Source organism: Tamandua tetradactyla, chromosome 3 (assembly GCF_023851605.1).
Source record: "Tamandua tetradactyla isolate mTamTet1 chromosome 3, mTamTet1.pri, whole genome shotgun sequence".
NCBI classification, from domain to species: Eukaryota; Metazoa; Chordata; class Mammalia; order Pilosa; family Myrmecophagidae; genus Tamandua; species Tamandua tetradactyla.
This window is the reverse complement of record NC_135329.1, coordinates 74,152,128-74,163,977: the sequence shown is the minus strand read 5'-3', so window position 1 is coordinate 74,163,977 and position 11,850 is coordinate 74,152,128. Positions and strand designations below refer to the sequence as shown.

The 11,850-nt window shown below is 36.0% G+C and overlaps 1 pseudogene; it reads left to right on the top strand.

Annotated features, from left to right (window-relative positions):
• Nucleotides 1–228: 228 nt before the first annotated feature.
• LOC143675631 (olfactory receptor 7A10-like) lies at nt 229–1,131 on the top strand (annotated as a pseudogene).
• Nucleotides 1,132–11,850: the final 10,719 nt, after the last annotated feature.

The following is an 11,850-nucleotide window of genomic DNA, read 5'->3' as shown; positions in this document are numbered from 1 at the left end:
AAGGCTTGTTAGCAATAGCATCAAGGAGAAGCAGGAATGTATGTTTACCCTGACATTTTCAGATAAAGGGCACTAAATTTCTATATAATTAATAAGAAATAATCAAGTCAGTATATTTGCAATAAAAACAATAGCATTTATGTTAATTTGCTGAGAGCTGCTTGTGCCTAAACCTGCCTTGCTGTGGTCTGTGTTCCAACAGTTTTATGAATTACATGGAATTAGAGAATGAAACATGTTTCAGAATTTATCCTCCTGGGACTCTCAGAAGACACAGAAGTGCAACCCCTATTTGCTCTGTTCCTGATGATGTACCTGGTCACTCTCATTGGGAACCTGCTCATTATCCTGGCCACCATCTCTGATCCCCACCTGCACACACCCATGTACTTCTTCCTTGTTAACCTGTCTTTTGCAGACATCTGTTTCACCTCCACCACTGTCCCAAGGATGCTGGTGAACATCCAGACAGAGACCAAAACTATAAATTATGGAAACAGCCTCACCCAGATGTATTTTTGCATGTTTTTTTTGAGCATTAGACAATTGCCTCTTAACTGTGATGGCCTATGACCATTACATGGCCATCTGTCACCCACTGCACTACATGGTCATCATGAACCCCAGGCTTTGTGGTCTCCTGTTGCTGGCATCATGGACATCGGGTGTTCTGGGCTCTCTTTTCCATGGCCTATTGGTTGTACAATTGACTTTTTTTTCAGAGTTGGAACTTCCCCACTTTTTTGTGAACTTTCTCAAGTAATCCACCTTACATGTTCTCACACCTTCCTCAATGACCTAGTGATGCATTTTACAAATGGAGTTCTGGCTGTGATTCCTCTCACTGGCATCCTTTTCTCTTACTGTAAGATTGCATACTCTACTTTGAGAATTTCACTATGTGGAGGCAAGTATAAAGCATTTTCATCCTGTGGGTCTCATCTTTCAGTGGTGTCCTTGTGTTATGGTACAGCCTCTGGAGTGTATCTTAGTTCTGCTCCTACACATAACATAAGGGTAACTGCAATAGTTTCTGTGATGTTCACAGTGGTCATTCCCATACTGAACCCCTTTATTTATAGTCATAGAAACAAAGACATAAAGCATGACTTAAAAATAATTTCCTATTGAGAAAGTATCTCCTTGTAAGGACATATTGTGTCAAGTACAGAAATTTACACTTCATTAACAGAGGTTAAAAACTGTTAAATGTAAATCACATTACTCTTATCTGTGTATATAAAGTTAATAAGCTATTTGCTTTATTAGTAGAACTTTATCTCTACTTTTCATCCATGAAAAATCCTTGTTTATTCTGTATTTTCTTTAAACCGTTTGACATCTAGGAATGTATTCTCAGGATTCAGTATGGAGCCAAACTCCTCTGTCTGAATATTCAGTGGTAAATGTTTAATATAGTTCATTAGGGAAATGTAAAATTATTGTAATTACTGGAGGGGTGAAGATGTTCTGTATCCTTGAAAGAAGAAATAAACTTTTCTCCTGTTATACGCTTTTGGAGAAAACCATTTGTCATTTCAAATGCTCTGTACCTGCTACCACAGTTGTGTTAATCAGCTATTGAAATAGGGCACATCCTGCACTTGAATCAAAACATGACAAATTTTCAATAAGCCACATCCATCTCCATCTGTGACTTTCTCCTGTGTATTCCATAAAAGCTATGCAAGGATATAAAAGAAACTGTAGCCCCTGATTCTTCAATCATTGATGGTTTTACTAATCACTGGATTTCTTTCAGGGATTCAATTTTGCTCTTTAAAAATTGTTTTTATAGGCAGGGATTTTTTCAGTAACTTTCTCTTGGCACTTCATACACTCATAGGCCTCCTCCACTGATCCTGAAATGCAATTTGGGTCATTTTCCCATTGCCAACTGTATCTTTTTAAAATATTAATGCAAAATATTAGGTAATAACATCATAAATTTGTAATACCCTATTATTTTTGAAGTTGAATAGCACTAATGTTTTCTTCATTAGAGCCATTGACAAATTAGACTGACATTTTCAGAAGAGGGATTTCTCTGAGGTAATGTCCAGTTTGGGAGAAATAAAACAAGTGGTTATTTATTTAGTTCACTCTATGTCTTTGGTAGAGCTGTGAATTCACTTATATTGCAATGTATTAACCCAAGGATAAGATGCTGTTTTAGTCATACCCAAGTCAGAAATGTAATTTACAGACAAAACAGATTTGATTCATGCAGTGCAGCAAACCTCTCAGTTTTGATTGTTTCACGATCTGAGGATTAAAATTCTTGGCTTGTAATATTTGATGTATCTCCAAGGCAAATAAAAGACCACCTTACTCCACATACATTGAGTTTGAATTCTCAACAAAATATTTTATCACATAAACCAGACAGATTTCCAAAATTCTTTGATAAACACTTTCTTCAGGGATGACTATAAAGAATATATTATGAGTCATGTTTACCATTGCTAACCATGAACTAGTTGTATACATTTTTTCAAAGTACACAGCATCATTGTGGTCTCACTTCCAACAAGTTCGTGTATCAACCCCCAGAATCTTATCAAGGAAACTCCATGCATTTGCAATCGGTTCCTCTATCTAATAATTACCTCGCATTACTCCTTTTCTTTAAGCAAAAATCTCTTTCATAAAAATCCTTTAAAAATATTGTGAAGATATTTAGTAAGCATATGCTCTCAATATTTCTGATGAAACTAGAGGTATGTCTTTCAACAACAACAACACAAAAAAACTGAAAGAAAAAAAAAACATAGAAAACAGTCCAGATAGGAAATGTGATGCTTCTGCTATCCTCAGGAACATGGTATAATCAGGAAGACTCCACTAAAGTATTAAATCAGCAAATGCAACATTTTATGCAATTCAGGTGGTAAGAAATTTTTCTCATAAGTATTGATTACATATGCACCTGTTAATTCACCATCCTCTCCAACACAGGATCCAAAACTGGAAGGAGGGAGAAATGCCTTTTAAGTGCCAGTCCAAATCATTCATGTCACACTGTATCATGTAGACACTATGCTGGATGCCAAACTTACTTACACTTGAGTGTACTTCAGCAGGAAAGGTGATTTTATCTCTTTCAAAATTTCCAAAGTGTTCCCCTTTTTCTTTCCAATGCATCCAGCTAGTAGAAAGGTTCTGCAGAAAAGACGTTTTTTTTAGAGCGTGTCCTGAGTGAGTAATGGAAACGTTACTATTCTGCCATATACACCAACCCTTGAAGCTTTCCTTCTATTGCCATTACAGCAACTCCAATTTTTTTCTCAGGTGAAAAATATTCCTGGGTTTGTTAATAAAGCTTTGTTCTTCTCAAGAACCATCAAATTAAGTGATAAAAATTATTATTCAATCTCAATTGAGGGGATAGATTTATTCTCACAGAAAGTTAAATTTTATTCTTGAAGAATCTATATATGGAAACAAAAATAATAATCAAATTCCATGCTATTGGTGACAGAAGTGCAGTGTTGGGTTTTGTTTGAAGGAAAATGTTGAAGAATAATTAAAATTTAGATATCTGCAAAAGAAATTTTGAGGAAACATAGTGAGATACAAGCACTATGTTACAGATCTAACTACTATTATTTTTCAAGCAGCAATAAGGGATTTGATTCTTGCATTCAAATTTTCATGTTATGTCATAGAGAAGGAGGATAAAACTCATTTTGAGTCAATGTGCTCTGTTCTATAGTATTCCATTGGACACATCCAATAATTATTTACTGAGACCTTTCCATTAAAAATTTATGGCATACAAAAGAGATACATGCTTTCTGTTGAAAGATTATTTGTCAACAGTAGTCAAAGTCAGAATAAACACTGTCAGAAATAAGGAAGACAATTTAAATTCATAAACTGTAGAAACCAGTAGCAGAGTCCTCACTACTAAGAATGCACCATAAAAATGTAGCCACTACCAAAAGGCATGTATGTGATCCAAAGGAAAAATGAATCCTTTCACACTTGCCAAGAGCTGGGTTTTGAAGAGAAGCAAATGACCGAGTTCCAATGTTGAATGAGAGAGTCTTGGACAACATTTCCTAGTGGTCTTCCACCTGTGTCAACATTCTCATTTTCACTCAATTTCAGATCACCTTCCTCAGAAGTACTCAATTCAAGCATGTAGCTCTGAGATAAGTCCTGCAAAGTCAGATTATTTATCTGTTTCATCTCTTTAAGTTTTGAAAATATGATTTTGCTTTTCCCCTGCTGCCTTGGGTGAAAACAGAGTCAGTGGAACAGAATAATCACTTGAATTAAGCAGAGAAGTTCTGTTGTGCTTTAGGAAAGAAATATGATGACAGGGAATGCTTTACTTGCAATAACTGCAGGAATTAGAGAAAATCTACAAACATAAATTTGTTTTATTGTCTAATGTCTTTTCTGGATTCCACTTTGGTTTCTGTCACAGCCAATTTTCTTTGATTCTACTTCAGGGAAATTTTAAATTTTCATAAATGTGTACTTCAACCATCAATGCTCTATTTGCTGTTTTTATTTTATTAGAAGTTGTGATTTAAGGAAAACTCACACATAAAATACAGACTGATGTACACCGCCCCAACATCAACACATGCATGGTTGTGGAGGGTTTGTTGGAATGGCTGATAACATTATTTTTGTAACGATACTTCTTTGTTAACAGTTGTTAACATTTATAACAATTGATGAAAATTTAACAAAATAATACTATAACGATTGTCCATAGTTTATGTATAGATATTTCCCACCATATTCCCAACCTACCATTATTATTACTTCTCATACATGTCTTTAATTTAATTTTTTTCTGCCTATACCCGGGATAGAAGAAGTGTCAGTCACAAGGATTTACAATCAAATGGTCACAGGATGAAAGCTCTATAATTATGCAGTCATTATCAAATATCAAGGCTAATGAAAAACTACAGCTTCATGTATTTTGTTCTAGCAATTCTAACGTCCAAGAAAATAAAAAAGGTTGTGACAAAACTATATGAGTCAGTAGTCACAAACGTTTGTTAAATTCTAATTTCCAGTTACACCTTCCCTTCTCATTTGATCATTCTCTCAATCTTCAGGGAAATCTAAGCAATGACCATTTTACCTTCATGCAGGAAATGGGTGATGATCTTACAGGGTAAGAAAGAAACTCGCTGACGTCCTTTGAGAAACTGTACAATATCATATAGCTGTGCATTGATCATCACAACCTATTTTCTTACATTTTTATTACTCCATAAACAATAAAAAGAATAAGAAAAATAAAAGTAAAACAGGACATCGAAAACATCCTTCACCATTTCCACCCTTATTATTTATTTTGTCATTATGTTCTTACTCATCTCTTCATACACTGGATAAAGGTAGTGTCAGATACAAGGTTTTCACAATCACTCCTCACATAGTCAAAATCTATACTATAGAATCATCTTCAAGGCCAGACTACATTGTAGTTCAGGTATTTCCCTCTAGTTATTTTAATCCTCCCCCCAAAATGACATGGATATCTATTTAATCCATAAGTATAACCTCTAGAATGACCTCTTGACTGTGCTTGAAATCACTCAGTCACTAAATCTTTATTTTGCTTCATTTCTCTTCCCCCTTTCAGTCAGTAAATCTTTCTCAATTCTATGTTGCTATGGCCAGGCTCATCTCCAAGAGTAATGCTCCATGTTACCAGGGAATTTTACAGCCCTGGGGGTCATATCCCATCTACGGGAAGGCAGTCAGTTTGCCTGTGGAGAAAGCTTAAAGAGAGAAGCTACATCAGAGCAAGAATAGAAGTTCCATCTGTGTGACTCTTAGGCATAATTAAAAGCAGTCTTACCTTGTTTGCAGGGATATATTTCATAAGGGCAAACCCCAAGATTGAAGTCTTGGCCTATTAAATTGGTACTACCCAATACTTGTGATAATTTCAGATCTTCCCTATGTGGAGAAGTTTAATGTTTCCATATTTTCCCCCAGTGCTTCAAGGGGACTTCACACATTTTTAATCATCTTCTCAAATTACATTGGGATGTATCAAGACCTCACACTGAACTCTACAAACCAACAAGGTCTCATTCACTATTCAAGCTTCCATGAGATTAGTGATTATTGAGTAAACTGACCATACAAGTTAAATTAGGTACTGTGCAATTGAACATATAAATTTTGTACCAAATAAACAACTCTTCTTTTGTATCATATGGAAGTTAATGTCTTAAAATACACTTATTATCATGCTTTGTTCTTTAGTATGATTTACCCTAGTCCTAACCAGATCAGCTTCCTTTCTATCTCTAATTGAAGTCTGTCTCTTTTTCACCTTTTGTAACAATTGCTGTATGAGGAAATATTAGCTTTCATAACTTCAGATCTCACTCAATCTCTAGTGTTACACAGATACCAGAGTTTCCAGGGAAGCATCAGGTTTTACACAACTAGCTAAGTGCTTAAGAATTTAGAAATAACAGTTAAAACTCAGGACTAGATGTGACTGCTATAAGTGCATGCAATCTAATAGCTTTTACAATAGGCCTTCTGCTGATAATCTGTGCGATAGATGTCAAATCAATGAGTTTACACAATATAGTTACTCCATATTAGTGAAGTGTTATAATATCTGTCTTTTTGTTCCTGGCTTATTTTATTCCACATACTGTCCTCAAGGTTCATTAACCTAGTTGCATGCCTCACAGCTTCATTCCTTCTTGCAGCTGCTCAAGGTTCCATTGGATGTTGCACCAAAATTTGACCTTCTGTTTATCAGTGGTGTACCCTTAGGCCCTCTCCATCCACTGCAAATCATGAAAACTACCACCATAAACACCGTGTACAAATTGTGTCCTATTTGTCAGAAGGGCTTTCATTGGGCTAATGAACATCATTCTAGAACACATAAAAATGGTACTCTATTGAAGGGGTCTGGAAATCATTTAGTGGTCTTAGCTCAGGGCCCCAGGAAAAACAACATGAGCCAAACTTCACAGACACAGTATCCTGTCAGCAATGGCAAAAATCATGCATCCAGACCTTAGAGTTAAAAGCTGCACCTTGCAGGAGTGCTGCAATAGATCTACCTGCAGCTGAGGATATTTTATTTCAACCTGAAAAGGGAATTCAAATAATTAGCACTGGAGTGTCTGGCCCTCTGCCAAAGCATACTGTTGGCTTAATAATTGGAAGAAGTAGTTTAACAAAGCAGGGTCTATTAATAAAATTGGTGTAATTGACAGTGATTGTAAACAGAAATTGAAAATTATGGCTCAATCTTTACAGCCTTTTCAAATTAGAACAGGGCAATGAATTGTTCAATTACTACTTTTACCTTATCATGTTCCTCCTTCTCTGCTCCTTTACCATCAAGGAGGTTTTGTATCAACTGGAAATGAAATTTATTGGCAAACACTTATCGGGGATGACCACCAAGAAATTACTATTACTATTAAAGAAAAAATGTTTCTGGGATTGATTGATACTGGATCTGATGTAATTATCATAGCTAAAAAATATTACCCAAGAATTGGATATTTAAAAAGGACCTACTGTTTTTACTGACATAGGTACCATGACTGATATACATCAAAGTACTGACATTCTTTGTATGTAATCAGCCCAGAAGGACAAAAATCAATATTACAGCCTTTCCTGGCAGATGTCAGTTTGAATCTCTGGGGCAGAGACTTGCTTTCTCAGTGGAGAGCATATTTACATATCCTCCACTTATTAGATAAGGCAGAACAATTATACTTGAAGATGAAATTTCAAAACACTAGGCAAACAAGGGATTGTCGAGGGATAGGATTTTCTAAGCAGCAGCCAAATTTATAATGGGGGCCATTGAAATGAAGGGCATAATTACCCCCAATGACATGGCTTATTAAAATGTCAATATGGGTACATCAATGGCCCCTTCCTCAAGAAAAACTGAATTCCATTTATAATCTCATTCAAGATCAATTACAATAACAACACATTGAATCTTTCCAGAGTCCATGGAATTCTCCAGTTTTTTTTTATTAAAAAGAAATCTGGGAAATGGAGAATGGTAACTGATTTAAGAGCAGTAAATAAAGCCATGGGCCCTTTAGGTGCTCTTCAACCAGGGCTTCCTCAACCCTCTATGATTCCTCAATCTTGGAAATTGGTTATTATTGATTTAAAAGAATGCTTTTTTACTATTCCTTTGCATCCAGTGGATAAAGAAAAGTTTCCATTTTCTGTTCCGGCACTGAATAATCAGGCTCTGATGCAAAGATATCAATGGTGTGTCTTACCCCAAGGGATAATGAACAGTCCCACCATATGTCAGCTATTTGTGCATCAACCCTTATAAGAAATAAGAAATAATTTTCTAGAGGTCTTTGCCATTCATATGTATGGTATTATATCATCCATATATGCATGATATTTTAATTACATGTGACAATGGTGACTCTTTGGAAAAAGTTTTTGATGCTATTATAAAAATTTTACCTCAATATGGGCTTCAAATACCTCCAGAAAAGATTCAAAAGACTGAGCCTTACCTATATTTAGGAATGCAAATAGCTGCTAATAAAATAATTCCTCAAAAAATACAATTAAGACACACAGTCAGTAAGAAAAGCCATACTAACAGTGTGATTCTGGCAAAAACCCTTGGCTCTCTCCCAAATCAAAGTCAGAGAATTGACTAGTAGCCAATGAAGGGTAAGATCCTGCCTTCAGAGCTTAAGGGCAACCTAAGACAGGCACGGTCACCTTGGTTAATAAAATAAAAAGGGGGAAATGGAGGAACAAGAGTTAAAATGAGACCCACAGAATTTGTTGGGAGCAGCTGGTGTCAGGTCAGTAAACTGTGGAGATTGTTATGTAGAGCAGTCTGGGAGGAAGAGAATGTTTACCTCAAATGGTTATATTAAGTGTGAAGGAAGACAGCGCTGAAAAATAATCACTCTGTTCCCTCAGTAAATGCATGCATGCCTTTTGTCACCCTATAGTATATAGACTGGATCTGGTTAAGAATAAAGTTGTCTGGTGCTTGTTATGGCTGATCTCCAGACCCCTGATCCCATCTGTCTTTCTTACTAATCGTTTCTTAATATCCTTTTATCTCCATTCCATAGGAAGCAACACTTTCAGTATCAAGTGCCCAAATTTAACCCACTTTCTATCTCTTGATAACCTGTGTTCTTCAACTTTAACCCTCAGAGTTTACTCATTACAGCTGTTCATGTTAATGAGACAATACGGGACTCATCCTTTTGTTTCTGGTTTATTTTGTGCAAAAAAAATCCTCAAGATTCATCCACATTGTTGCATGCTTCATGACTTTAGTCTGTCTAACAGCTGCCTGGTATTCCATCATATGCATATAGTAGAGTTTGTTTAGCCTCTTCTTCATTGGTAGACATTTGAGTTGTTCCCATCTCTAGGTAATTGTGAATATGCACTATGAACATTGCTGTGCAAATGTCCATTCATGTCCCTAATTTCCATTCCTCTGAATATATTCCAAGAAATGGGATTGTTGAATCATACAGCAATTCTATACTTAATTTCCTGAGGAACAAGCAAACTGGCTTTTCAAAATTATTAAATCTTCCCCTTATTCATGCATCATCTTCTTGATTTCCTTGAGTTCTATGTCCATGTTTTCCCTCAGCTTGCTGAACATATTTAGAAGGGTTTACTTGATGTCTTTGATTAGTTCTTCCAATGTCAACCCTTCTTCAAGGTTGCATATATTTTTTCCTTTCAATGGGTCATGTCTTCCTGTTTCTTTATCTTCACATCTCTATTGAATTTTGACCATTTGAATATTTGATAGGAAGTCTGACAACCAGATTCTCCCTCCGATGCAAACGGTTTTGCATTTAAAATCTATTTTATCCAATATTAGTATAGCATCTCACAGTGTTCAGTGGGTTGCTGAACCCATTTTGTGGTTATTGGTCCAATTCTGAAATTCATAACTGGAATAGAAATGTTCAGAGACTAGTGGAATCTTTGTGCTGGTTTCCCTGAGGCTTTGCAATGGCTGGGACCAAGTCTGCTCTCTATTGTACCTGGTGGCACAGTGCCTGGCACATAGTAAGTATGCAGTAAGCATCTGTTGAATGAAACATCAGGATATATTCAGGAAGCACCAGTAAAATTTGAGATGGGGAGTAGGCAGAGACAAGGGTAGAGAGGTAGACTTGGGTCAGATAACAGAGCATCTAGCTTTGCTGTCTCCCTAGTGAGTCAGGACTTTGTTCAGTAAGCATGGAGGTGACATAATCTGATTTGTGTTTTAGAAGGACACTGATGTTGGAGAGCTCGAAGGGTAGGCTAAGCATCTTGCCAATAAAGGGAAGGAGGTTCTCAGACCTATTACAATGAGGAGAGGCTCCCTTCTCCCCTACTAGAAAGAAGTCACTTTGTTCTGGAGCAGTGTGAATGTCCTAAATAAAAGACTAACAAAGGTACCTCCTCTATACACCATGTAACACCCAAGATACTCATGAAGTGATAACATAACCATGGCAACCACTTATATCCTATACAGTCCAAGGAGAGGGAAATGGAGCAGAGGTGTCCCTGACTACAAATGGAATCAGCTGTGGATGAAATAATAGGATTATGATTTAATTATATGAAATGTCCTCATCACAACAGACAGGCCAGCACTTGACCAACCAGATAAGCAGGTACCACCACTTGCCCAAGTTGGCACATGAACCTGATCATGACACTACTCCAGCTCGTTTTGGTTACAGTTTCTGTAGAATTTTTTTCCTCAAAAGATCTCAAAATAAACAAGCCAAAAAACAGGTAAATAAATTAACGAAAAACCCTAAAGTGGAAAGGCAGTCCTGGTGAAGTATAATTCAATGTGAATGAAAATTAGCGTTTATGTTTCTGCTAAAATGGCTCCTAGGACTTTTATAGAAACTATATTCAAACTATGGATCGTTTTTGGTATTATTGACAGCTTAATAATGTTAATCTTTCCTATCCAAGAAACAGATGTCTTGCCATTTACGGGGTCTTCTCTAATTTCCTTCAGCAGTGTTTTGTAGTTTTCAGTGTAGCTGTTCCTCACTTCTTGAGTAAAAATTATCCCTAGGTATTTAAATTTATTAAATGCTGTGGTGAATGAACTCTTTTAAAACTTCCAGTTAGGTATATATTTGCTGGTATGTAAAACATAACTGATTCTTGCATGTTAATCTTGTAGCTTGCATTTGGCTGGCTTGATTTATGAGTGATACAATGTTTCCTCTGGATCCTTTTGTGTTTTCCATGTAAAGGATCATGTCATCTCTGAATACAGATAGTCGTACTTCTTCCCCTATTTGGATGTCCTTTTTTTATTCTATTGCCTATCTACTTTGGCAAAGACTTTCAGTACAATACTAAATAGTAAAGGTGAAGTTAGGAATCATTTTCTTGTCCCTGACATTGAAAGGAAGGACATCAGCAACAGTGAGTATAAAATTTTGCCATGTTTATATATATATATATATACTCCTCATCATATTGAGGAAGTCTCTTTTATTCTTATTTTTCTGGTGATTTTATGATGAAAGCAAAACAGTTTTTGTCAAATAACTTTTCTGCATCAATTGAGATTATCATGCGATTTTACTCTTCATTCTGTGAAATGTGGTGAATACACTGTTTGGTTTCTTTTGCTGAATACCATTGTGTTCATGAGATTTATCCCACATGTTCATGGCGGAGAATTTTTTTATTATTCTGATGATGAATTTGCCAGTGTTCTCTTGAGGATCTTGCATCTATATTCATAAGGGAAGTTGGTTCTTAGTTTTTTTTTTTCTTGTTACGTCTTTACATAACTCATTATTACAAAAAGTTTATCTCTCATAG